At 42.0% G+C, this 26,716-nt stretch overlaps 2 long non-coding RNA genes across 4 annotated transcripts in view; one reads left to right on the forward strand and one right to left on the reverse strand.

Moving 5' to 3' along the window:
- The first annotated feature begins 6,589 nt into the window (after positions 1-6,589).
- On the forward strand, positions 6,590-16,936 carry LOC149122473 (uncharacterized). Of its 3 annotated transcripts, XR_016219473.1 has the most exons (4): positions 6,601-6,695; positions 6,821-6,984; positions 11,597-11,680; positions 12,349-16,936. It is a non-coding gene; the product is annotated as an uncharacterized LOC149122473 (long non-coding RNA). The 3 variants fall into 3 exon arrangements; XR_016219475.1 differs by lacking the exon at positions 6,821-6,984 and having other exon boundaries at positions 6,590-6,695; XR_016219474.1 differs by lacking the exons at positions 6,601-6,695; positions 6,821-6,984 and adding an exon at positions 10,874-11,164.
- Positions 9,769-26,716, reverse strand: part of LOC108178230 (uncharacterized) — a 78,708-nt gene continuing 61,760 nt past the window's right edge. The window contains exon 4 of the long non-coding RNA XR_016219476.1: positions 9,769-9,857. This is a non-coding gene — a long non-coding RNA (uncharacterized LOC108178230). The remainder of the gene's footprint in view (positions 9,858-26,716) is intronic.

Below are 26,716 nucleotides of genomic sequence, written 5' to 3' on the forward strand. Positions count from 1 at the left end.
TGGAGGATTAACCTACCGTACCACAGTGCCGGCCCCTAAGTATATTTTCTAAAGTAAATGGGGTAATGCCTTAAAACATAAATAGAATTCTATCATTTTCTTCCTTAGAAATATTGAGTGGTTTCCTATCTCAATCAGAATAAAACCTAACCTCTTTATGTCTAAAAGATTCGCCATTATGTGGCTCTAGTTACTGTTGACACTTTAATACAATCATGCTTTTAATCATCCATTGTTTCTTCATCTCCTGCCACAGGGCTTTTGCACTGGCTGCTCTCCCTCTGCAGAAGCGCTTCCCTGACATTCTGAATTCTGGAAGGTCTCTGTTTAATGCCACATGTTCTGAGAGGTCTAATTGTGTTTATTTTTCTGAGAAGCTTATTGTCTTCATCACCGGTCACTTTATAATATAAATTCCACAAGGTCATGGACATGATCTGTTTTGTTCTCTGCTATACTGCCAATATCTATAACATCACTGAAACATAAGGGAAAGGCATAACTGAATAAAACATGTTACTAATTTCAAATGTGTAAGTTGTTTCTTTAGAAAACTACAAGTGACTTATAATATGGATTAAGTCCACCTCATTGAGTTCTATTGATTTTATATAGTCTCCAGATTAGACTCGAATGATCGAGTTGGTACTAATGGACAAAGTTCTGGAATTATTTCTGTTTGTATGAGAAGCATATCACTTACACCTAAATACAAGTGTAAGTTACATGAACAACAACTAAACACAAACACTATTACATGTTGAACTAAAGTAAAATAAGTCAGTACCACAATGACAACTAGATTTTCCTTAGTTATGTTATGTTAATGTGAAATTGACATTTTAAGATTTTATTATTATTTATAGTCATTGTCTATACTCTGGAGGAAGCATGGTTTCTCTAATTACTACTTGTTGAATTTTTTTATTTAGTATAGGATTAAGATTGTGATTATAAAGTAAACACACTATTTCATTACAAAATTTAAAAGAAAAATAAGAAAGGAAGAAAGAAGAAGGGTAGGACAAGGGAGGGAGGGAAGTTGGATAGTGTAGGAAGTATCATTATGTTCTTGAAAATATATATGAAATACATAAAATATGTTCCCTTTATATAAATAAAAAACAAAAGATCTGAAGGTATATAGTGTCAAAGCACTTAAGAGTCTGTTACAGTTCTAGAGGTTTTGCCCCCTCTAAAATTGATATTCAAATTTAATCTCTGATGCAACAGTATTGGGAGAGGTGGCCTTTGAGAGGTGATTATGTCATGAAGGTTTTGCTCTCATGAATGGCGGACTAGCTGCCCTTATAAGAAATATTTGACAGAAGTTAATCCCTCCTGCCCTTCTACCTTCTATAATGGGAGGAAATACAGCGCTCTTCCCCTCAAAAGAAACAAGCATGCCATCTTGGAAGTGGACGGCAGTCCTTACCAGACAACAAACCCACTGACACATTAATCCTAGACTTCCTAGACTCTAGAAGTGGCAGAAATAAATTTCTATAGTGTATAATACACCCAGTCTGTGGTATTCTGTTTTAGAAGCATAAATATACTACAAACTTCAAATAATACAAAGAAACCAACAAAGAAAAAGCGAATGTTTAGTACTTCTACATGTGATAGCCTGAGATGGTAAAACCATGGCAGGAAAAGGCCAGTTCCAAACCACTCTTTCACTTCTCTATGACTGATGTATATAGCTTCCAGAGAAAGTACAGGACCTTCCAGGATCACTTACTTCCTTCCTTCTGGAGTGAAGTCTACTCACTATACCTTTCAGTGACTACGTCCAAGAAGAATCATTTTGAGTAAATTCACCACAAGATAACATAGGGAACCCAAGACTCCCCATGTGTTTTAAATAGAGTATTAGGTGTCCTAAAGGAATTTATCCATGCATGTCAAATTATGGCTTCTCTAGGAACTACAATTCTAGGAACCACATGGCGTTAGTAGTCACCATTAGTCACTCTCGCTCCATGCCATGTACCGCTGTCCAATGATCAGGAGAGTCCCAAGGAAAAACAGACGATCAGCTTCCATAAAAAAATAACTGGGGATTTCTCCAAGAGAGTCATCTTTCCTCAGAAGCTTTTAGTGCATTAAAAACTAGGCACAGGAATGGCTGTTGGGCCTAGAGTTTTAACAATGTGCACCCTGGGAAACAGCAGGTGATGACTCAAACACTTGGGTCTCTTCTACTCGCTTGGAAGACCTGGATTGAGATCTTTAGCCTGCTTCAGTTCCAACAATTACAGGCATTTGGAGAGTGAACCAGTGGTCTCCTCTCCCTTTTTCCCTCCCTTTATCTTTCCCTCTTCATCTCCCTCTCTCTCTCCCTGTCTCTCTGTTCTAGGCACCAGGAAAATACTAATGGACAAAAATACCTACTGTTCTGGTAGTTTTAATGCAATATGAGAGGATAGACCAAAAAGTAGTAGTAAATATTCACATATAGAATGTTAGATGATGGTAGCAGCTGTGAATAGGAATGAAGTAGGGAAGTGGGATAAAGTGATTTAAGGGGTTATAATATGGATATGGTAGTCATGGAATATTTCATTGATGAACTGAAATTTAAGTGAAATCTAAAAGAAATATGGAAAATGTCATCCAGTCAAGGAATATTCCTCCAAATGATGATAACAATTTGTGTACAAGGACTATGCCCTGTGCTATGTTTTGAATGTCCCTTCAAAAATTCACATTAACATTTAATCCTCACAGTGAGGCATTAAATTGTGGTGGGGGGTAATGCTTGAAGAAGTTATTGTTCTAATCCACTCATGGATTAGTGGAATAAGGGTTATTGCAGGAGTGGCCTTGTTATAAGAGTGAGCTCTCTCTGGCTTGCTCTTGTTGTCTTGCCACGTGATGCCCTCCAACACATAATGACTCACCCAGAAGGCCCTCACAAAGAGTGAAGTGGAAGTCAGCACCATGCTCAAGATCTCCAGAACTGTGAGCTAAATAAACCTCTTTTCTTTATAAATCATCCAGTCTCAGATAATCTGTCATAGCAATAGAAAATGAACAAAGACACCTGGCAAAGTCAAGGAAGACATGTGAGTAGAGTGATTCTCTCAAAAAAGAAGAAAAAGTCAGAGAAATTGCATGCCAGACTGCTTAGAATGTTAAGGAGGGGCTGCCATTGTGGCGCAGTGGCTTAAGCTGCTACTTGCAACACCGGAAGTCCAAATTAGAGTGCCAGTTCACAAGCCAGCTGCTCCGCTTCTGTTCCAGCTTACTACTAACGCACCTGGACAGGCAGCAGAAGATGGCCCAAGCTTCTGCCACCCACATGGGAGACCTGGATGAAGTTCCAGGCTCCTGGTTTCCTCCTGGCCCAGACCTGGCTGTTGCAGCATTAGGGAGTAAACCAACAGACGGAAGATCTCTTTCTCTTTCCCTCTCCTACTCTCTACTCTCTCTCTCTGTCTCTCTCTCTCTCCTTCTCTCTCTCTCTGTCTCTCTGCCTTTGAAATGATTACGTAAATAAATCTTCAAAAAACAAATAAATAACAAAAAGTTCTATAGGACTATGAGTAAAATGGAAAGTCAGTCAGTACAGAATCTTGAGCATGGGAATGAACGATCAATTCTTTTTTTATTTGTTTTAGGATCACTCTTGCTGCTATACTGAAAACAAACTAAGGCTACAGAATGGAATGGAAAATAGGAAAAGATAGATTAGATAAGAAGTAAATATTATAATCTGCAAAAAGTACAATAATGTCATAGACCAGGCTGAATGTATTTTGAAGACAAAGTTAACAGGATGTATTACAGATTCGATAAGAGAGGAATCAAGATTGACTCTGAAGATTGTAGCCTGAGGCACAATCCAGAAAAGGGGAGTTCTGAATTTGAGAAGACTGGACAGATTTTGGCAACAGCATGTTCAAAGCAATGGGAAATATAAAAATCCCAATTTGGGGAGATCAGTTAAACATGCAAGTAGAGATATTTATATGTTGAGTTAAAGGGAGAGCTACAGATACATATACAAATTTAGGAAGTTTTCAGCACGTGGATTATACAAAAACCATAAGAATGAAAAGCCACTAAAAAATTCCATGACATCAGAAGAGAACAGAACCTTGGGTCACTCCAAAATTAAGTCAGGAGTTGAAGAGGAACCAGGAACAGAGAATGAAAGAGGAATGGCCGGTGAACTCAAAGGAAAGCCAAGCTTGTCCTGGAAGACATGTAGGGAAATGTTTCAAGGAAGACGTAATAAATGTGTCTGATTTTACACACAGGTCAGGTAAGAGGGCCTTCAACAGAGATCTTGGTTTTAATGAAACAAGTTCTTAATGACACAGAAAACAACAGCTTCTAGGGGAATGTTGAAAGTGAAAGCTTGATTCAGGATAAAATGCTTCTATTTTATTTACTTTGGAGACCGTCGGCATAGTGGACTCATTTTTGAAGATTTACTATGAAGAAAAGGGTAAAAATGGGGCAGTAGCAAAGAGGGCAGATAAAATGATCAAGAAGTTTCACTTTTTAAAAACACTGGGAGAAGACATGGCACATTTACATGCTGATGAAAGGATCAGGTTCACCAGGGTAGAATTCCCTAGAAAGAACCAGAACAGTTTAGTCCTGGAAGGGGAGGAATTGGCCTTGGACTGCAGCATGGAGACTTCATCCTTGGGAACAAAAGCAGAACATGTGGGCACCAAGGCCAGAGGCTGAACAGATGAGGTGGTGAGAGTTTGCAGGCAGTCTCCTCTAACTGCTTCTATCTTCTCTATAAAATGAGAAACAAGATCACCATCTGATAGCAAAGTTCAAAGGAGAAGATGCATACCATAATTCAAAGGAAAAAATAATGCATAGACAGAAGGGCTGAGAACTGTTGGTCACCTGCCAGCTCTTTACAGACAAATATTTGTACAGAAGCTCAAGACAGGACAGATGTGCTGATGAATTATAAATAGTCTAGATCTACAGCAAAACCTATAAAGATATGAGGAGAGCCACATAGTGGAGCCTCACTTAAAGGAAATGAAACTCAGTAAAACTAAGTCAGAACTGACTCATCACTTCTGCCCCTAGTTCTGTCCAAACTCAGCCGTTTCCACCAATAGATTTCAGTTTTATTAACCAAAAAGTTCTTTGTATATTTAAATCACCGCTTTTTTTCCTTTACATTGTAGAGACACTGGTGCCTCTCCACACAAAATATTTTATATTTGAAAATTGGTGTAAGTTGAATATTTTTATATAAACTAGAATGTTCTCATATTTTGGTTAACTACCCAAATGCCTACAACAGCAAAACCTGGGTCAGGCTGAAGCAAGAAGTAAGAACTCAGTCTGGGTCTCCCATATGGGTGGCAAGCACTCAAGTACCTGAGTTACCACCTGCACTTTACCAGAATCAATGTTAGCAGGAAATTGGAGTCAGGACTGAGCCAGGACTCAAACCAGGAGCTCTAATACGGAATGCCACTTTGGGATGCAGTATACCAAGTGGTGTCTTAACCACCATGCCAAATGTTCAACCCTAGAGGGTCTTCATATGTTTCTTTTTGAATGACAGTGAAATGAAATGAGTCACATTCTGTAATAAAGCTGCATATAACATATCATTCCATATTATACAATTAACTATAGAGGTTCTATCTTAGATTCTTCTTTAAATTTATTTGACAGGTAGAGTTATAGAGAGTGAGAGAGAGAGACAGAGAGAAAGGTCTTCCTTCCGTTGGTTCACTCCCTAAATGACCGCTACTTCCTGGTCTCCCATGTGGGTGCAGGGGCCCATCCTCTACTGCTTTCCCAGGCTACTGCAGAGAGCTGGAGACGGCGCCACAGATGGAGGATTAACAAGTGAGCCATGGCGCTGGCTCTATCTTAGATTCTGATGTCAATCTCCAATGCTTATGAATTCATTCAATAAATATTTATTTAGTACCTACTGTATACTAAATATACACCATACAGCATGAATTAAATGATAAAGATACTTGTCTTTATGAAGTTTATTCTACTTAGTGGGGGAGGAATAGAGATAATACACAAATTAGCATAGTAAGTCTAAAAATTTTAATATGTAAGAATGTCATAATACAATGAGAAAAAAATATATCCAAGTAAAACTAGAGAGTCTTTAATATGGATTGTGGGGTCAAAATCTCATTGAAAAGATGACATTAGGGCAGGATATGAAGAAGATGAGGGTCTGAGTCACTTTAGGTTCTCTAGAGAAGAAAGTGTCAGGCACAGGGAAGAACAAACATGCAGGCTAGGAGGAGGAAGAGTGTACAGAGTGTTGAAGTGGGTGAGGAGGTCAGCTCAGTGGGTAGGAGTGAGAAGGTGGTAGAAGACTGGACTGAGTTTACAATCTACAGGACCCAATGCAAAATAAGAAGGAGGATCTATTGTTCACAATTATTAAGAATTTCAAGAACCTCCAACCTTATCTGGGTGCCCCCTGAGCACAAGGCTCTGTGTCACTGTGTAGGTTACACAACCATGAAGTGGGTTTTGGCAGCAGCTATGGTCAGGACAACAGGAAAGGAGTGGCAAAGAATTTATGAAGGGCCTTCTAGGCTCTTACAAGAATATCAACTTTTATTCTGAGAACAGCAGGGCATCACTGGAAGGTTTTAAGCCATTTAACTTTTAGGATCTGTGCTGCAATTAATCTGGAAGCCAAAGTGGAAGCAAGAGAACAGGTAGGAGACTGCTGCAATAGTCCCATAAGAGATGATGGTAGTTTGGTCCAAGGGTAATGTCAGCGCAGATAATGAGAAGTGCCTGACTCTGGAATTCACAGAACTGGTGGTGGCTTTCATTGTAGGGAAAAGAGAAATTTCCACTGGGTTGGACTTGCCAGAAACTCAGACAAGGAAATATAGGGGAGGGTCACAGCTGGTGGTGGTGCAGAAGAGAATCAAGAGTTCAATTCCCACCTGGAGCACAGGATACCTCTCACACACTCAAGCAGAAACAGTGGTTGGACAGGTGAGTCTTGTGTTCAGGGGAGTATGAGGCTGGAGAAAGAAATTTGAAAGCAACCAGAAAAGTCTTAATTCTTCAATTAGATACAGGTAAAGGTCTCAATTGATGTAACATCTTCAAAAGTTCTAGGCTAATCAAAATTCTTCTTGGGGGGTGGCGCCGTGGCACAGTGGGTTAATCCTCCGCCTGAGGAGCCGGTTCTAGTCTCGGCTGCTCCTCTTCCAGGCCAGCTCTCTGCTGTGGCCCGGGAAGGAAGTGGAGGATGGCCCAAGTGTTTGGGCCCCTGCACCCACATGGGAGACCAGGAGGAAGCTCCTGGCTCCTCACTCCAAATCACCGCAGCTCCAGCTGTTGTGGCCATTTGGGGAGTGAACCAACAGAAGGAAGATCTTTCTCTCTGTCTCTCTCTCTCACTCTCTATAACTCTACCTGTCAAATAAATAAATAAATAATCCAAACAAATTTTTCTTAGAATGATACACTGCTTTTGGCTAATGATGTCTGTACTGTAATATCTACTTCTTACTCCATCATTCTTAGTGAAATCCCTCATTTAACAGCCTTGGTGTTCTGTTGACACCAAGGAGTTTGAAACATGACTAAGAAAAAATAGGGGAAAATTGTCTCAAATATTACAGCTATGTATCACTACAAGTAGTAAACTATTTGATTTGGGGACAAACTATTTATAATTTATAATCTCCAGAATGGTCCTTTTGTTACACCAATGTAAAGAAAAAATTCATCTATTACACCTATGTTGCTATCAATAATCTACATCTAAGTGCAGATGAACGTTCTTGATTATAGTAAATCTTCTGGATTAGGAGTAGAAACCAGAAGGCTGAACTGAAGTTGCCTGTTATTTTTGCCTTTTGGTGGGAAGAAAGAGAAGTTATCCACAGATGAGAAATATTGACAATGTATCTGGAATTTTGCTTGTCCTGAGTTTTTTGCTAGTTAGAAGCTCCTTGTGGGAAGTACATAGAACAGAAAGATGATGCTTTTACAATATTGTGAATCTCTAGATTCAAATAATGCAAAGTGAGAGCCTGGATGTCAAAAGAAAGCATAGAATCAGAGAGAAGTACACTTTCCCTGATTGTTCAAAACCAGATCCATGACTTTGGCACATCTGGAGGCAGTAGGTTTGAGAGAATCCAGACAAAGCCCCTTTCTCGAGAGTATTGTCACTTGTGGGGCACCATCAGGAGATGTACCCTCCAGGGGCAGGAAGGCAGCAAATGCCAGCCAGGGAGAGTGTTCTAGGACAGAGGAGGAAGTGAGGGGGCTGCGGTGAATGTACATGAGAAATAACTTGGGAATGCTCTGCAGAAGAGGATTTATAATCAGTAATTAGTGTATTGTGGTATGGTGTCATTTTCATCCCCAGCTTGGGAAAAGCTGCAGGTACACAGACACTAGTTCCAATCAGGAATTGGGGTATTGAGTGCTGATTTCTTTGAAATTAGGCCGCCTCCAATTTGGTCCTCTGTGGCTTACATAACGAGCACCACTTCATTTCTCTGAGTGAACTGTGTCCAATCTCTTTCCAGTCTTCTGCCAGGTTTCCTTTGTCCTGCCCCCTCCCACAGTAAGAGACAGATGGGGAAAGAATATTCATGATCAGAACCCAAAATGGATAATGACTTCCATGTCTCATTATAATGAGAATCCCAGTGAGACTCAACTATGCGATGACATTGTATCCCTCAGTCTATCCTCACACACCCACAAGATGAGCAAAACCCAAAGATGTTACCATTTAATTAGTCAGCATACCATGAAAAACAACATCTGCATTCTGATAGCTTAAATGTAAATCAGAACTTTTTTCCTGCAATTTTCATCTAATTCATCCTCAGGTTTGAAAATAGTTGTCATTTGGGGTTTATGAATAGGTGCAGACAGGTAAACTGATCCTCACATGCAAACATAAGAAGAAATACGTCTCCTTTCCATGTCATTAAAAATAGTTACTGGGGCTTAGAGCTGTGGTGTAGTAGGTTAAGCCTCTGCCTGTAGTGCCAGCATCCCATTTGTATCTTGGTTAGTATCCTGGTTATTCTTCTTTTTATCCAGCTCTCTGCTTATGGCCTGGAAAGACAGTGGAAGATAGCCCAAGTGCTCGGGCCCCTGTACCCACGTGGGAGACCTGGAGGAAGCTCCTGGCTTCAGATCAGCTCAGCTCTAGCCATTGGGGCCATTTGGAGAGTGAACCTGTGGATGGGAGACCTCTTTCTCTTTCTCTCCCTCTCTCTGTAACTCTGCCTCCCAAATAATCTTTTTCAAAAATAGTTATTTCAGTTTCAGACTGAGTACAACATGAGTAGTTATTGATTCTATAATAAAATTCTAAAAACACATGGAAAAAGCAGTTAGTTTTCTAATCTTAAAAGAACAAAGCTATTCGAGGATTATATCATGTATACATTAGGTAATCTGTACATTGTGTTAATTCACATAAAATACGGTTTCTCTACATTAGTACTACTGACACTGGGGCTGCAATGCGAAACCATGGAAGGCATTGCAGTCCTGGGGACAAAATCTCACCTGTTTGAGAACCAAAGTTATATATTCTATTACTTTACAGGCATGACAGAATCAAATTCATCTTCATATATATTTTGTTATTCTTTCATTATGAGCAATAATGTTGAAGTCTTCAGCCAAAGGAGGCTGACAGCTTTGTTGAAAGGACAATGAGAGACATCCTAGCTCTCCCAAATGACCAAATGACACTTTCTTTTTGATACACTGTCCTTTGACGAGGCATATAAAATACTTACCTCTCTGTCATATTCACGACACTCAAAGATGATACAGTTGACTAATCCACTTCCTTCTTCAGAAATTCAGCAACCTAGAAATAGCTAGAATCAGGAGATTTTAGTCCACTCAGTAGAATGTGTCTCACAGTTGGGCAGCAGCAGGAAGACCACAGAACTATACCCAGAGTCCTTTTGGTTTTTAATCTGTTAACTGATAACAGCTTACCTTTGAGAACAATTATACCACTAACATGTTTTAATAAAATTATCTTTCATGACAACTAAAAAGCTTTGTTTTGTTTGCTCAGATTTCTAATTTATAAGGGGAAAGCGATGGTTAGAAACTTCTGACTGAGGCCAGCGCCACGGCTCACTTGGCTAATCCTCTGCCTGCAGCAACGGCACCCCGGGTTCTAATCCCGGTTAGGGCGCCGGATTCTGTCCCAGTTGCTCCTCTTCCAGTCCAGCTCTCTGCTGTGGCCCGGGAAGGCAGTGGAGGATGGCCCAAGTCCTTGGGCCCTGCACCCACATGGGAGACCAGGAGGAAGTACCTGCCTCTTGGCTTCAGATCAGTGCAGCACGCCAGCCGTAGCGGCCATTTGGGGGTTGAACCAATGGAAGGAAGACCTTTCTCTCTTTCTCTCTCTCTCTCACTGTCTAACTCTGCCTGTCAAAAAAATAAATAAATGAGTGAATTTTTTAAAAAAAGAAACTTCTGACTGGATCATAAATAAAATCAAGCTTTTAGTTTTTCATATTTGTTTATTATATTCCTATCTCTTGCTTGTTGCTTTAAAAAATTAAAATTGTACAGACTTCATGCACATAAAGCACTTCTTAAAATAAAAATATTTAAAACAAACTTATTTTCAACACTAGATGAACATGCCAATAATTTCTAACAATATTTGATATAACACCAAGAATGTCATGGAATTTGATTAGTTCTTTTATTCTGTTACATTAGCTCTTGACTGTAGTTGGACTTTGACCCTGTTTTGCTGACTTTCTTCCATTGTAGGGGACCAAAAAAAAAATAAGAACTGAGACAATGCTCCATTCAATTTTATTCAAATAAATACTTACGTATTTAAATTTGAAAGGCATAGAGACAGAGAGAGAAATCCTCCATCCACTGGTTCATTCCCCAAGATTTCTGTAACAACTGTGACTATGCCAGGCTGATGCCAGAAGCTGGGGTCTGGTCCAAGCCTCCCACATGAGTGGCAGGGAGCCACTGGAGCCGTCACCAGTGCCTCTGAGAGTGCTCGCCAGCAGGAAGCTGGGCTCACAAGCAGAGACGTGGAGGTGCCCTGCTGATGATATTTTTTCTAAACCTCTCAGCCTCTTACAGGAATATGCTACACAAGAGCATCCAGGTTGTAGAACATCATATAAAAGAAACTGCTGTAAGTAAGAAAGATGTTTTTGAAAAATGTATTTTCATGCTGCTTTAACAAGGAACCAAAAAGGAAAGAAAGAAGGCAATCTTGCTCTCACAACCAGGCGAGATAAGACAGAGAAGCATCAGGAAGTGGGTGCTTTCCACTGTCAGTGAACTTTACCAGATGTTCAGAGAAGGTGGCTGTACCTACATTCTTCAGAGTAAAACCCTACCCCTTTTAGTTTTACTATGTTTTACATTTGAATTGTTTGGTGAAGCAAAACAGATTTTTGAGAAATGTTTTTCCCTTTAAAAAGTAAGTATTCAGTAACAGCTGTCCGAAGAAGAGGAGAAAAAAGAAAAGGAAACAAGCAAAGCCACAAAGCCCCAGCTGCACTTGGCTCCTGCTCTCTCTGCACAGCTTGTGACGTAGGCTTGTTGTATTTTGAATTCATAGGTCAGAAACGCTCATTCAGAGAGGAAGCTGGCTTTGGCATGATCCCCAGAAGAAAACAGCATTCACAGAACTGTTATTCAAAAGGTATGCACTGAGAGCTGTATTTCTTATTCTGATGAAGCTTACCTTAGTCTAAGTGGGGAGGCCTACTTTCTGGTGGGCCATTTCTGATGTAAAATTCTAAGTTTCCTAAACCATTACTGGAATCCGAGAAAGGATCGAACAGCAAACCCTGAAGAGCTGAGAGAGGAGTCTTGCAGCACAAAGCAGAGATTGCAAGAGGGCCCTGTTTCCATCTGGGTGACTTGCTGGAACCCGGACCTTTGTTACCTTGTTCACCTGAGCCACAACTTCAGGGAGAGATTTTAAAGCAGTTCTCTTTGCAGTGCTGATGTTACATGTCAGATCTCTGAAGCCACCGAGATCTTCATCCTTCCTCCCCTGATTAGGCCTGTCCGAGCCTGCTTGTGCATCCCCTTGTTAGGGTCCACAGGCCTCTCCCTGACTAACGTTCCTTGGAAATTTGACTTCCCATCTCCATGTAGTATTTCACTTAGTGTAACAGGGGAAAATTCGTTTATCACAAACACACATACCATTCTTTTACACTTTACGCTTACATTTCAGGGATGTGCAGATGATTTCTAGCTGCCTTAATTTCATGGCAATCTACCGCTGTGTGACATATACTATTGCATTGTTCATAATATTTAGACAGTTCCATAGCAACCCATAAAATACAATCTCCCCAGGTCTGCATTCCTTCAGCTGTGCATCAGGACAGGAGGAACTCCTGAGGAACGAAACTGCAGTACGGAGCGCCGAGTCTCAGCTGCTCCCTTTATGGTAGCAACTGCAGGAACCTGGAGCAGAGACACATCTCAGCATCTTCTAGTCAGAGCTCATTGCACTTTCTAGAAATGTCCCCTTTGTGTTTGTAGTTTTCTGGCTTTATTCCCAAGGCAACAAGAAATGGGCTGATAAATGTTGACTGCTTTATAGCCCACCTTTTTTTTCCCTCTCCAGTCTTGTTCATCACCTGAGATGTTTGCTATGGAGATGCTATTGGGGAATACAGAAAGCCAAATATCTTCCTAAGTCCTGTCTTCTCCCCTTATGCTTCTTGAAGCTCACAAATCATATTTTCATTTTGGCTTCTGAGCTAGACTATAAAAACATACTTTATTATACTATCCCTTTGCATTAAAAAAGACCTGCTACAGTGTCCAGCACAGGGATTTTAGAGGAATGTTCTTGATAATATCCCACTCCAGTTACCAGTGTCACTCTCCCCACCTCTCCACCTCATCCCTTTTTCATCAGCTTCATGCGGTAAGTCACTATTTTCTATCTGCATTTCATGCAAAATGTCTGCTTTGCTGTTTGTTACTCTCTTCTCACAGCGACTACTTATATACCTATTATCTCATTACACGTGATGGCCACATGGTCTGCTACTATACTTCTTTTAAAATTTTTCTGTAGCATTTTATAGAACACACAATATTTTAGATAGTCATCAGGTGTGAGGCTCAAGATAGCCTTGAGTAGCAGGCCAGGTAAACATTATCCTAGCTTTACAGGAGGAGTAAATTACTGCCTTGAGTCACGAAGTCAGCAAGTACTACTGCGGAAACTTGAACTCAAGCCTTTGGGTTCCAAATCACAGCTTCCTAAACTTAACACTGCTCTTAAGGGCAAATAGCAATAACACCACAATAAAATACACCAAAAATTTCAACATGTCCCTGTTTCCTAAATTCATGTAGCCACACAGAACTGAAAACAGCCTTTAGATAATGAAGTTTAACAGACCTCACTTTATACACTGTAGCTCCTTAGGCAAGGGTCTCTCTGATGTATCCAGCATTATATATTTCACTACAGACTCACCAGTACTTGAACCTACCAACTCCCAGTTGCTATATTTTCTGCTACACTTTTTAGTCTTATTGCCTTAAATATGTCTCAGCATTTTTAGCTTTTCAGAAGAAGCACCAGTGACATGTCCAACTTTAGTTTCTGCCATTTTAAAGATGTGCATTTGCTAAAGACACATCTTATTTCTTACTCACCAACAATCAGATCATCCCCATGTAACCCTGGGTAGGAACTCACATTGCTCCCCAAGGTCCCTACAGTGTTTCCAAATACTCTACAAGCCCTAAGCAAATTTCACCCCCTCCGCAAAGCTCTTATTGGCTTCTCTGGATTTCAAGCAACCCATCTTCCCAGAGTTGTCAGGGGACTTGTAGCTTCCATCACACGATTCCACAAATCAAAACCCCTGAGATCACCTGCTTTATTTTACTATATTTGTCTTCCTGGTCCCATTTTGTTCCCACATCACACTTCAACCAATGGTCACAGCTTTCTCCTCACTAAGGACAGTTGATACAGGAAAAGCTAGTTCCTTTTCCTAGAGTACCTTTGCACCCACACTTTTATTAAACTGTCCTGAACACTGCTGCTCAGCCTGTCCTTCTCAGCTAAAATGCAGCTTCATCCAGAAATCCCCTACTGTCTCCAAGGGACATGGGAGAGCTACCTTCTGAGTCCCCACAGCATTCTGTACACTGCTTCTTCAGCTGAGATGGAAGGTCTGACTGGACTGGACTGATGTCTGCACTGTGCTTCCTCTCTGAAGATTCCTCAGTACATACTAAGAACTCCAACTCAAAATTGGTGCAGAATGCTTGTTAAATGAATCATAAAATGAAATGTTTATGCTCATAATAAGAAGACTTTCTGTGTGCATTTAGCATATGAAATAAATATGAATTCAAAGTTTAGAGAGAAAATATATACCAAGGAAGCAGATCTTGGGTATCACAGGCACAGATCAAATTTCTTTAGCAACCATAAAATAAGGCTGGAGAAAGAGCAACTAGCACTTTATTTAGATATCACTGTTTCTGAGTCTCTTAATTAGAAGAAAGCTCTTCTCTCCAACATGTTCTTTCTAGAGTTAAAGCTGCTTACCTTTGCACCAGGGTTGTATATGTTCTTAAAGCCAAAGTTCTTAATATCTAAGGGGATTTGCCCCCAACCCACTCCCTACTGGATGAGCTTACATTCATCTTTCCAGACAACATCAGAGTCCTGTCTGACAACTCCTCTGACTCCCTCTCCAGTTACCTTGTTTTCCACTCCCACAGCCCTTCATGCAAAATTCCATTATAGCATTTAATTCATGGGACAGCAACTCTTCTTCCTCTGTCTCCCTATCTGGGTTGCGGCATTCACCCATTTCATGTATAATTTTTAAAGCTTAGCAATGTTTACCACTTTTCATGCACCAAGTTTTTTACTTGTACTTTTTGTAAACAGAAATTTATTTTGTTTATTTGAAAGGCAGAGAGAGAGAGAGACAGACAGACATAAAGGTCTTCCATCCATTGATTTATTCCCCAAATGGCTGAAACAGCTGGGACTGGGCCAGGCCAAACCCAGGTATCAAACATGGGTGACAAGGAATCAGGTGGAAAAAAAAAGGACTCAGGTACTTGGATCACCTTCTGCTGCCTTCTAAGGTACATTAGCAGAGCTGAACTGGAAATGGAGCAGCCAGGACTCGTAATGACACTCGAAAATAGGAAGCCAATATCAAAAACCCCTGCACCACATAGCCAGCCTGTACTCATGCATTTAAAAGGTAGGGGTGAAGAAAAAAAGGGAAAATAAAAAGAGAGAAAGCAAACTTTGTGGCTAGTTTCTGTTGATTAGAAAATTTGGAAGCAAATGACAATGTCAAAGCTATCTTTGCAGTAAACTTCTTGCATTTATTCTACAGTTTCTTGGGTATCAAGACTAGATGTGGGAATCCACTTTCTAGTGTGCTCAGTGTTGGTGGATCATTGAAATGTGGCAGTGCCAGCCTCACAGTTCCAGCATCCTAACAGCTCCACAACAGCTCCAGGGTGTGTTCTTGAACCAAGAGCTCTAGTAAGGAATTCAGAGGTGTTAACTTCCCAGTAGTCAATCTGGGGTCAGTCCTGGAGGCTCAGCCTACAATCCTCTCTCTTACCACTTTCAGTCATTCTTCAAGCACATAATTCTCAATATTAAAATCCTTCTTGTTTAGTTGCCAGCACTGTGGCATAGCAGAGTAAGCCGCCTCCTGTGATGTCAGTAGCCCATATGGTTGCCAGTTCGTGTTTTGGCTTCTCCACTTCTGATCCAGCTCCCTGCTAATGGCCTGGGAAAAAAGCAGTGGAGAATGGCCCAAGCACTTGGATCCCTGGAACCCATGTAGGAGACCTGGAGGAAGTTCCTGGCTCCTGTCTTCAGCCTGGTGCAGCCCTGACCATTGTAACCATCTGGGGCATGAACCAGTGGATGGAAGATCTCTGTCTCCCTTTCTCTCTGTAATGCGGCCTTTCAAATAAATGAATAAATATTTAAAAAAAAAAAACTTTCTTGCTTAAAATACTTACAGTGGTGATTTCCATTTCCCATAGTGTAGCATGATAAATAAAATATGAACAGCAAAGGAGGAAGAGAGGAGACAAAGAAAGAGGAGAGAGAAAACAGGTGACAAAGAATCCCCAGCACATACGGACTCCATCCCAAATCTGCATGGAGATCCACTCTAGCAGGATTTCTAAGCAGGCTAAAACTCTCTTTTGTGTTCCTGTCTGGGAAAACTCATCTCTTTGATGTCTGATTCATCTCCTGCAACCCAAGGGAGACTTTCCCAAGGGTCTGAAAATCACTCTTTGGAAACACAATCATCAGAAGGACAGGGCCTCTGTCTTCCAGTCTCTGAGATGACAGAATCCTAACTTTGAGCATTGGCAGCTGCTCGCACGTAGTGACGAAGCCTTGATAATTTCTCACTTCCCTGCTCCACTTGAGCATGCACTTTATCCTGACCCGACTGCCTCATTTTCCCTTTAAGATGCCCACTTACTTCCTTCCAGGCAAAATAGGCTGGAGCTCTGCCCTCTCTACTGTTGCCGACAGTTACTGAATAAAACTTTTCCTTGCTTTAACTCTCTTTGCTCATCTTTGACAAGAGAAAGGCCTATCCTTTTTATTCTTTTATATTCTTATTCTATCCACTGATATCCAATTGAATCATAAGAATGTATTCTGGGGGCCAGTGGTGTGGCGTAGTGGGTAAAGCCCACTGGCTGCAATGCTGGCATCCCATATTTGCACCTGTGCGAGTCCTGGCTGTTCCACTTCCAATTCAGCTCTCTGGGAGAGCAGCAGAAGATGGCCCAAGTCCTTGGGCACTGCACCTGCATGGTAAACCGGGAAGAAGCTCTTGGCTCCTGGCTTCGGATCAGTGCAGCTCCGGCCACTGTGGCCATCTGGGGAGTGACCCCAGCAGATGGAAGATGGTGACCCCGTCCCTCCCTCCCTCTTCCTTTCTGTAACTCTGTCCTTCAAATAAATAAATAAATCATAAAATTAAAAAATGAATGTATTTTGCCTATAAATACTTCACATTGGTTAATTTTAAATTATCAAAATTACTAAATGCATAATGATTTTCTATGGATGATTATATAAAGTCACATCTCAGACTTTTAATGAGGAAGATGTTTTCTTATCTCCAGAATATTTCACAAATGATTTTATACAAAGTTGACAAAGTAAATGCCTTAAGTACTACTCAGTACTATAAAGTAATCCCAAGAATGTCTGAAATTTATGGCAAAACACTTTTCAATAATGTGTCTCCAAAATTCATCTGATTATTGAAGGAACTATAACTTAAAAATAATAATTTATTTATACCAATGATATCAAAAAGAAATGTCCATTGTTGCTTTCAAAGAGAAATTGGCCTGGAGTAGAGACAGACTCCAAGACATCCAACCTCGTTTTGGTCTTTGATAAACAGAAATATTGGGATAGGCATTGTGGTACAATGGATTAAGCCATTGTTTGGGATGCCAGCATTCCATATCAGAATCCCTGGGATAAAGTCTCACCTCAACTTCTGATCCACCTCCCTGCTAAGGCTCCTAGGAGGCAACAGATTATGACTCCCTGCTAAGGCTCCTAGGAGGCAACAGATGATGACTCCAGTGTTTGGGTTCCCACCACCCATTTGGAAGACCTGGATGAAGTTTCCAGTTCCTGGCTTTGGCCTAGCTCTGCCCCTGGCTGTTGCAGGCAATCGGGGAATGAACCATCATATAAACAATCTCTCTCTCTCTCTCTCTCTCTCTGTGTGTGTGTGTGTGTGTGTGTGTGTGTGGTGGGTGTGTGTGTAGTGTATGACCACTCTCCCTTTCAAATAAGTAAAATAAATCTTAAAAGGAAAAACAGAAATGTTTCAGAGGAGAATAAATTCCTTGAAAAACAGATTGTTGCTATCCTCATTTCATGTAACTTTCAGGTTTTGTATTTGCAAGAAATGAGTAACTGGTCACACACACAAAGTCCCATTCTTTAGGTTCAGTTCTCTTGAAGGGATGAAAGTGGTTAACAAGGAGCTGTGGATACTTCATATTCTAAGCATAATATATAAACGTTTCTGACTGGGAAGAAAGAAATTGCTGACAAGTGTGGTTGTGGGTTAAACTTTAAGTGCGTGTGAGAAATCCCCTGTTGACTAAGTGCCAATTCACTGTCATCCCAGAGAGTCATCTTCTGGACATTCCCTCTGAACTTTTTTATTCCTCCAAAGGAGTTCATGCAAGGAACTATGCCATGGTACGTTTTTTGCTAAAAAGAAAGCACTTTCATGAACAACTTGAAAATTTCCAGTAACAATAGCCTTATCACCATTTTTCTCATTACTCCTAATCATTTGTAATGAGAAACCCATGAAATATGTGAACCATCTGGAAGCGAAAGCTCTGGCCTGAGAAGCAGAGGATCTCATTTAATCCCTACCTCATTAATTCCCAGTGAAACCTGGAATGTTTATTTCTAAAAGAAAACAGTAACCTTTTCCACTTCTAATCCCATGGGAACAGCACAAAGATTAAAAAAAAAAAAAAGTGCACCAAACTAGGTGAAGTCTTTTGGGAAGATAAACATTGAGGCTACAATATCAGCACTATAATACCAATTACTTGAAATAATATTACAAAAACTAAATGCTCTGCAATTTTATAACAGGAGAAGGAAAGCTGGCTTTGGGAGTTCTGTTATTTTCAATGTCAATTATTGACATAAATATTTCTTTCATTTCTTTGAGACTTAAAGGTCAAATTCTACATTACTGAGGAAACTTTCTGTGCCAAGAAATTTAACTAAAAATGCCTGATGGGATTGTTCCTACTTTTAAGGAATACCTCACTGAGAAAACTGACTACTTCACACCATCAATTTCTCTTTTAAAAGTAATGGCAGGAGTCAACATTGTGCTGCAGTAGGTTAAGCCACTGCCTGTAGTGGCAGCATTCCATATGGATGCTGGTTCAAGTCCCAGCTGCTCTACTTCTGATCTAGCTCCCTGCTAATATCCTAGGACAGTAGCAGACGATGGCCCAAGTTTTTGGGTGCCTGTCACCCACAGGTGAGACCTGGAAGAAGCTCCTGGCTTTGGCCTTGCCTTGCCTTGGCCATTGTGGCCTTTAGGAGTGTGAACCAGTGAGTGGATACTCTCTCTCTCTCTCTGCCTTTCAAATAAATAAATCTTTAAAAGAAAAAAAAAAGTACCATCAATTTGAAAAAGGCATACATGTGGGCCAGCACCCTGGCTCACTTGGTTAATCCTCCACCTGTGGTGCTGGCATCCTATATGGGCACTAGGTTCTAGTCCCAGTTGCTCTTCTTCCAGTCCAGCTCTCTGCTGTGGCCCAGGAGTGCAGTGGAGGATGGCCCAAGTGCTTGGGCGCCTTCACCCACATGGGAAACGAGGAGGGGGCACCTGGCACCTGGTTCCTGGCTCCTGGCTTTGGATCGGCACAGCACCGGCCATAGTGGCCATTTGGGGAGTGAACCAATGGAAGGAAGACCTTTCTCTCTGTCTCTCTCTTTCACTGTCTATAACTCTACCTGTCAAATAAATTTAAAAAAAAAATTTGAAAAAGCATGCATGTAAAAATTCACTATTATGGTCAAAGGTTTAGAGGCACAGTGTATGGGATTAGCTAAACTCAATGTTCTGGCTATAATCCCTGTTGAAAGCCACACTGGAAGTCTGGATCAAAATCATGAGCTGAGATGGCAGCTAAAGCAAAAATGTGAACTCGCATTGGCTAACAGTAGACCGAGGAAGGGCCTGTGTGTGGGAATCTACCTGAGGGGCTCAGAATAACTGGGTGTTTGAGGACACAGAGGGAACTTTGAGCCACTCTCCAGGGAGTATAAAAAATTATTTCAACATTTGGAGTTGGTTTCTAATCAATCTGTTATGGTTTCCATGCTCTAATGGAATGATATCACAGAGATTCTTCGTTGATGTCTGAAATGATGATCATCACAGTCCCTGCACAGCCTTCATGACAGAATTACTCACTTTTGAAGTACAGTCTGGGCTTCTTTCATACATTTGTGTCTTCCCTTCTTCACATGGTCAGCAAAAGTACCACAGACCCCACGGTAGATGGAAAATGCTGACACATGTTTTATGCAAGTCCATTTTAATAATATATCTTCTTGAGTAACAGAAATAATTATTTTAATTAAATATAAACCTGTTTAGCTTACTACTGTTGAGTTTTGTTGCAAGTCAAAAAAATAAATGAATATACAAAAAATAAAACCTTTTTGCAAGAACACTCAGACTACCATCTACAGTCCTTGATGGGAATGATCAGCTTCTACTTTCCAGCCAGGCTTCACATAACAACTCATTTTCACTTCCCACATTTCCTCGTAACTCCATCAATGTAGGTTCTTGCAGCTCTTCATAACTCACATATCACAATATGGGCAAAAACATAGCGCAGAGGGTTGGTGCAAAAAAGACAACAGTTAGGAACATCAATTCCTCTTATCACTCAAAAGTCAGAGGAATTTAGTTGTCTCTGGCTGGTTATGTCTCCTCACTTTTGAAAAAGTATAGGAAAAATCGAGATGAGTTGTCACCCATTGTTTCTCAGAAATAACTATGTGTCTGGATCCAGCTCCCTGCTGATAGCTTGGGAAAATCAGTGTTTGGGCCCCTGCCACCTACATGGGAGACCCAGATGGAGGTCCTAGCTCCTGGTTCCAGCCTGCCCAACCCCTGGTTGTTGTGGCCATCTGAGGGGTGCACCAACAGATGCAAGATCTCTCACTCTTGCTGTGTGTGTGTGTGTGTGTCCTTCTCTGTAACTCTTTCACATAAATAAATCTTTAAAAAAAAGAAAAGAAAAAGAGCCATGTGTTGAAATTGAGTCTGTTCACTATCACATGAATCACACAGTATTAGGTAAGATCATGGCAGAAGCTAGAAATATAAAATGAAGGTTCATGAAATCCATTTTATTTTATTCTTAAGTTTATTTGACAGATGGGTAGGTAGGTAGGTAGACAGATAAGAGATCAATCAATCTCCTTGCACTGGTTACTCCCCAAATACCCACACAGCTGGGGCTAGGTCAGGCTGATGTCAGGAGACTGAAATTCAATTTGGGTCACCCATGTGGTTGTCAGGTACCCAACCACTTGAGTCATCACCTGCTCTTCCCCTTCTCCCTCCCCACCCCCCACAGGGTGTGCATCAGCAGAAAGATGGAATTGGGAATGGAACTGGGACTCAAAGCCAGGCACACTGGTATGGGATGTCAGTGTCCCAAATGATGTCTTAACTGTTGCACCAAATGCTTGCCTTCTTCATTTTATGTTAGTGCAACAATTGAGTATATAATTTTAAATAATGAAAAATCAAGGACAAACACTAAACCCTACATGATGATTAGACATAAACATAAAGCACAAGCCACAACTATCTTAAGCAAGCTAGTAATGAATGTGAGAGAGAAAATCAGAAAATTAATACTGACAAGAAATCTCAAATGAAGAAAAATACAAGTGAGCAAACTGAATTCTAATTTTTTTACTTTTTATTTTACCATTTCAATAAATATTAGAAAACTTCAAGCAAATAGAAAAGTGTGAATCAAAACAATCATTTTTATCACCTAAATGTTAACTTTTCATAGTGGCACAAGGAGTTGAGTGGCTGCCTGTGAGACTAGCATCCCATATAAGTACCAATTCAACTCGTAGCTGCTCCACTCCAGATCCAGCTCAATGCTAATGTGCCAGGGAAAGCAGCACAGGATGGACGAAGTACTTGGGCCCTGGTACCCACATGACAGCCCTGGAATAAGCTCCTGGCTCCTGGCTTCAGTTGCTATGGCCAGCCCTGGTCATTACAGCCATCTGAGGAGTGAACCAGCAGATAGAAGATGTGTGTGTGTGTGTGTGTGTGTCTTTCTCTCTCTGTAATTCTGCCTTTCAAATAAATAAAATCTTTAAAAAACATCATGACCACTGAACTTCAATTTCATTTTGTCTTAGAGTGCCAAATATGTCACTTAATTAAACCTATCAAAGCACAATTTTTGCATGCCAACTGAAAATACTTTTATTTAACCACTGTAAATGAAGGAATTCAGGGACTTTGATCTGAGTTAACCTCATGAAGTGAGCATTGGCAACAAGGGAAAAGCATGGAGGAAGCCACCTCTTGGAACTGAACTTGATACTTCTATGAGTTCTTCAGTACTTCTCTAACAGCCTTGATTGTGTTCTGCTATGCATTAAACAGAACTGTGCAATTAGTATACAGCGTCTTCTCTACTGGGAAAATAAACATTATTTTATAAAATAAACATTTATTATTATATTACTATGCATTAATTACAGCCATATGTCTTGAATTGCATAGATGATGACAATAATACAGCAACCCTTGTGAATTTGCTAGAATTAAAATTACACACTCCTTGGGGCTCACATTGTGGTTTAGTAGGTTAAGCCACTGTCTGCAATGCCAGCATCCCATAAGGGCACCAGTTTGAATACTCGTTCCTCCACTTCTGATCCAGCTTCCTGTTAATGCACCTGGGAAAACAATAGATGACCCAAGTACTTGGATCCCTGCACCCACGTGGGAGACCAGATGAAACTCCTGGCCCACCACTGGCAATTCCTGCGACCTGGGGAGTGATCCAGGGGCTGGAAGATTGTGTGTGTGTGTGTGTGTGTGTGTCTATCTCTTCCTCTCTCTCTAAAACTGTGCCTTTCAAATAAATAAATCTTTAAAAAAAATACACACTCTTCCTTTCACTTGAACTTATCTTTTACCATAAAATTTTATCTTTACCCCACATTATTCCTCAGAAGTCTTCAAAACTGCTTACTGGTAACTAAGGATTTTAACTAAAAGAAAAAAAAAAAGTAAGAGAGTAAGCCAAAAACTTCTAACCTGCTCCTGTTGCTGCCCTGCTGAAAAGTAACCAGAAAATGCAGCCTCTTTTTGAGCCGTCTGAAGCCGCATTGGGGACAGGGTGGAGGGTGCCTTTGGTGAGGAAGCCCCCGCATTTCCCTGAGTTCTTGACACAGATACCCGCATCTATGCCACCTACAGAGCTCTGCACCAGTGTACTTGCCCTCATTCTTCTTTCTCCACGGGTCACCCTTCAAGCAGTACTCATCATAATGCATAAGATAATTTAGCTCCCACTCAGCAAAAACTCAATTTGAACTCATTTTGATAATAAGTAGTCAAGTAGATACACTTTTAAACTGAGCTTCAAAGTGTACAGAGTAAGCGTTAGAGCGGGCTAATATAAATTGTGAGTGATAATTCTGCCCCAGAGTATCTCCTTTTAACCACCAAGTAACAGATAAAATCCACACAAGGAGGAAATGTTTTAATTTGCAACAAAGGCAAGAGTACTGGGTAAAAGGGCAATCCAGAAGGATGGTGGGGGTTTACAAATCAGTTTTCATCTAATGCATGATTGTGTCTATGATATGCTGTGCTTTTTTAAGTCTGAATTTTCAAGGTTAAAGTTTTCAGTAGCATTTCCTCCTCACCTAAAGACATAACTCCCAATAGTTTGTAACAGTTTATTATATATTTATTATAGATTCTTTATATTATTATATAAAGAAGTAGCAGATAGGAGCTTAAAATTTCTTAATACAAATAAATGATAAAGGTTTATGGAGATGTGTCGCTCCCCGTCTTCGTGGAGGAACGACACAGGACCCTGCGTTGTTCTTTCGTCTGCTCGGCCCTCCCCGGGTTTGCTGCTGGTTCTTCCCGGGTTGGCTACCGACCCTTCCACCTCCGTGGAAGGGCGGTTCCCCCTGCGACCTTCCCCACTTCCGCGGGGGAGCGGCACACCGCCGGCCAGCTCTCTCGGGGGCTGCTCAGGTGTTCCTTCAGATAGATGTTCCCCTTAGATGTTCCTGGTGCATGTTGTCTCTCTCCTCCTTTATAGTCCTCTTCACCAATCCCAACTCTGCTACCCACACGCCGAGTACGCTGCTCTCCTCCAATCAGGAGCAGGTCCTACAGTTTATTGGTTGAACTGGAGGCAGCTGTGTAGAAGCTGTTTCCTCCTCTCCCAGCACCATATTGTGGGAGAGCAGATGCATAGAATAAGTCTTAATTCCAGTAACTTAGTCTAGTCCGAGTTGCTCCCAGTTGCTCCCCACAGATCCCCCTTTCTTTTTATTTTTGGCATTGATACGCGCCTGTCTTCGGTGCCCCGCGGCACACACTCTGCTCTGCTTGCTGGAGTTGCCCACAGGTGCTTACAAGCCCTACCAGTCAGGCAAACCGAATCCGGGTCCTCTCTTCGCCATGTTGTGAGGGGTTTTTTAGGCGCTGATGCGTGCCTGTGTTCGGTGCCCTGCAGCGCATGCTCTGCTCTGCTAGAACTGCCTGCAGGTGCTTACAAGCCCTATCAGGCAAACCGAATCCAAGCCCTCTCATTGCCGTCTTGTGGGGAGACTTATTGGTGTTGATAACATGCCTGTCTTCGGTGACCTGCAGCTCATACTCTGGTCGAGCTGCCTGCTGGTGCTTATCGCCTAATCAGGCAGACCGAATCCAAGCTCTCTCATTGCCGTCTTGTGGGGAGACTTATTGGTGTTGATAACGTGCCTGTCTTCGGTGACCTGTGGCGCATAAGCTGCTAGCCGCCCGCAGGTGCTCACCACCTCCCTAATCAGGCAGACCGAATCCAAGCTCTCTCATTGCCATATTGAGGGGAGGCCTTATTTTTCTCTATTTCTCTATCTCCGGGCATTCCTATTTCTCCCATTTTACTTCTATCTACCAGCATTCCTATTTCTCTCATTTTACTTCTAAACTTCTGTTTCTCTTATCCCTGCGGCTTCCCGGCGCCCGCCCCGAGGCTGCTTCTCGGCGGCTTCCCGGCTCTGAACCGCTTCAGCCCGCGCTTCTCTCATCTGCGCGGCTTCCCGGCTTCGCGCGCACACTCCACGGTCTCCGCGCCCCTTCGCGCCCGCACCAAGGCCTCGCACTAGCCCCACGTTCCCTATCTATTCACGCCCCACGCGCTCTCTCTGCAAGCGGCGGCTTCCGCGAGTCACACAGCATAGCTTACGTTTCCGCCACCACCGGTATTCAATCTAAGTTCCTGGGGCTAACCTGGCGAATTCAACCTAGCTTACGCGTCTCCGCCTTATGGTTTGGCTTCCCGTCTTTTGCTCCCCGGGCTAATCTGACAGATTCCAACCTGGCCCACGTTTCTGCCTCTGGTTTAACTTTTCGCCTTTTGCTCCCTGGGCTGACTTAAAGAATTCCAAGCTGGCTTACGTCTCCGCCTCGGCCTGCGCCCCGCGGCTTCAATTTCCCTAACATTTTTCTCTACCCGGTATGCTTCCCTAAGTTTTCTTCCAACAATATTCCTCCCTCATTTCTCCTGGCTTCTCCCCACAGTCCGTATCCGAGTCTGTTTGTTCTAGCTTTCACTTTCGCTTTCAACCTTAGAGATTTCTCCCAGCTTCCCCCCATAGTCTGAGTCTATGCCTAGGCTTTTGATAGCTTCTTCCGGCACCTTTTTCGTCCAGCTTTCCCCTAGGCTCTTTGCTAGTCTCTCTCTCCGGTATTTTCCCACTTCTTCCCGTTTCTTCCCTCCTAGGTTTCCCTATCCGAGTCACGGCACCATTATGTTGCTCCCCCTCTTCGCGGAGGAACGACACTAAACCCTGCCTAGGCTTCATATCCGAGTCACGGCACCATTATGTCGCTCCCCGTCTTCATGGAGGAACGACACAGGACCCTGTGTTGTTCTTTCGTCTGCTCGGCCCTCCCCAGGTTTGCTGCTGGTTCTTCCCAGGTTGGCTACCGACCCTTCCACCTCCGTGGAAGGGCGGTTCCCCCTGCCACATTCCCCACTTCCGCGGGGGAGCAGCACACCGCCGGCCAGCTCTCTCGGGGGCTGCTCAGGTGTTCCTTCAGATAGATGTTCCCCTTAGATGTTCCTGGTGCATGCCGTCTCTCTCCTCCTTTATAGTCCTCTTCACCAATCCCAACTCTGCTACCCACACGCCGAGTACGCTGCTCTCCTCCAATCAGGAGCAGGTCCTGCTGTTTATTGGTTGAACTGGAGGCAGCTGCGTAGAAGCTGCTTTTACTCCTCTCCCAGCGCCATATTGTGGGAGAGCAGATGCATAGAATAAGTCTTAATTCCAGTAACTTAGTCTAGTCCGAGTTGCTCCCAGTTGCTCCCCACAGAGATGGAAATGCTGATTTCTCTGATTTGATCTTTACATACTGTTTGTATTCAACATGTGTATTGAATTATCACACTGTACTCTACAAATATGCAGTTACCATATGTCCATAGAAACATTTCTTCACAAAAAAGACATAAATTCAGGCACTAACCACGTACTTAGGATGCAGCCTGTATCTGCAGCTAGTTTTACTTCTAGGAAATGTATGTGACTTGAGGTTTATGGCCTAAGCATCCAGTAAAGGTTTCCACTCTGAAGTCTCAGCAGTGAGTTAGAGCCTGCTCAGAAGAAGGAAAAGAACAATGGGAGGGATGTCCTGGTCATCAACACTCACACTAGCGTTTTCCCACATTTTAGAGCTATCTATCTCCATCCTGATGGAGAACCTGAGAAACTGTCAGCTTGACCATTTCCCTCACATTAGCTACCACTGAGGAAGTTCAAGAGTGAGACTGAGGAGGAAAATGGACATCTGAGGACAAAGCAGTCCCTTCCTTA

The sequence above is a fragment of the Oryctolagus cuniculus genome, chromosome 13 (genome assembly GCF_051225735.1).
Source record: "Oryctolagus cuniculus isolate XC-2025 breed Fujian yellow rabbit chromosome 13, ASM5122573v1, whole genome shotgun sequence".
In the NCBI taxonomy this organism is placed as follows: Eukaryota; Metazoa; Chordata; class Mammalia; order Lagomorpha; family Leporidae; genus Oryctolagus; species Oryctolagus cuniculus.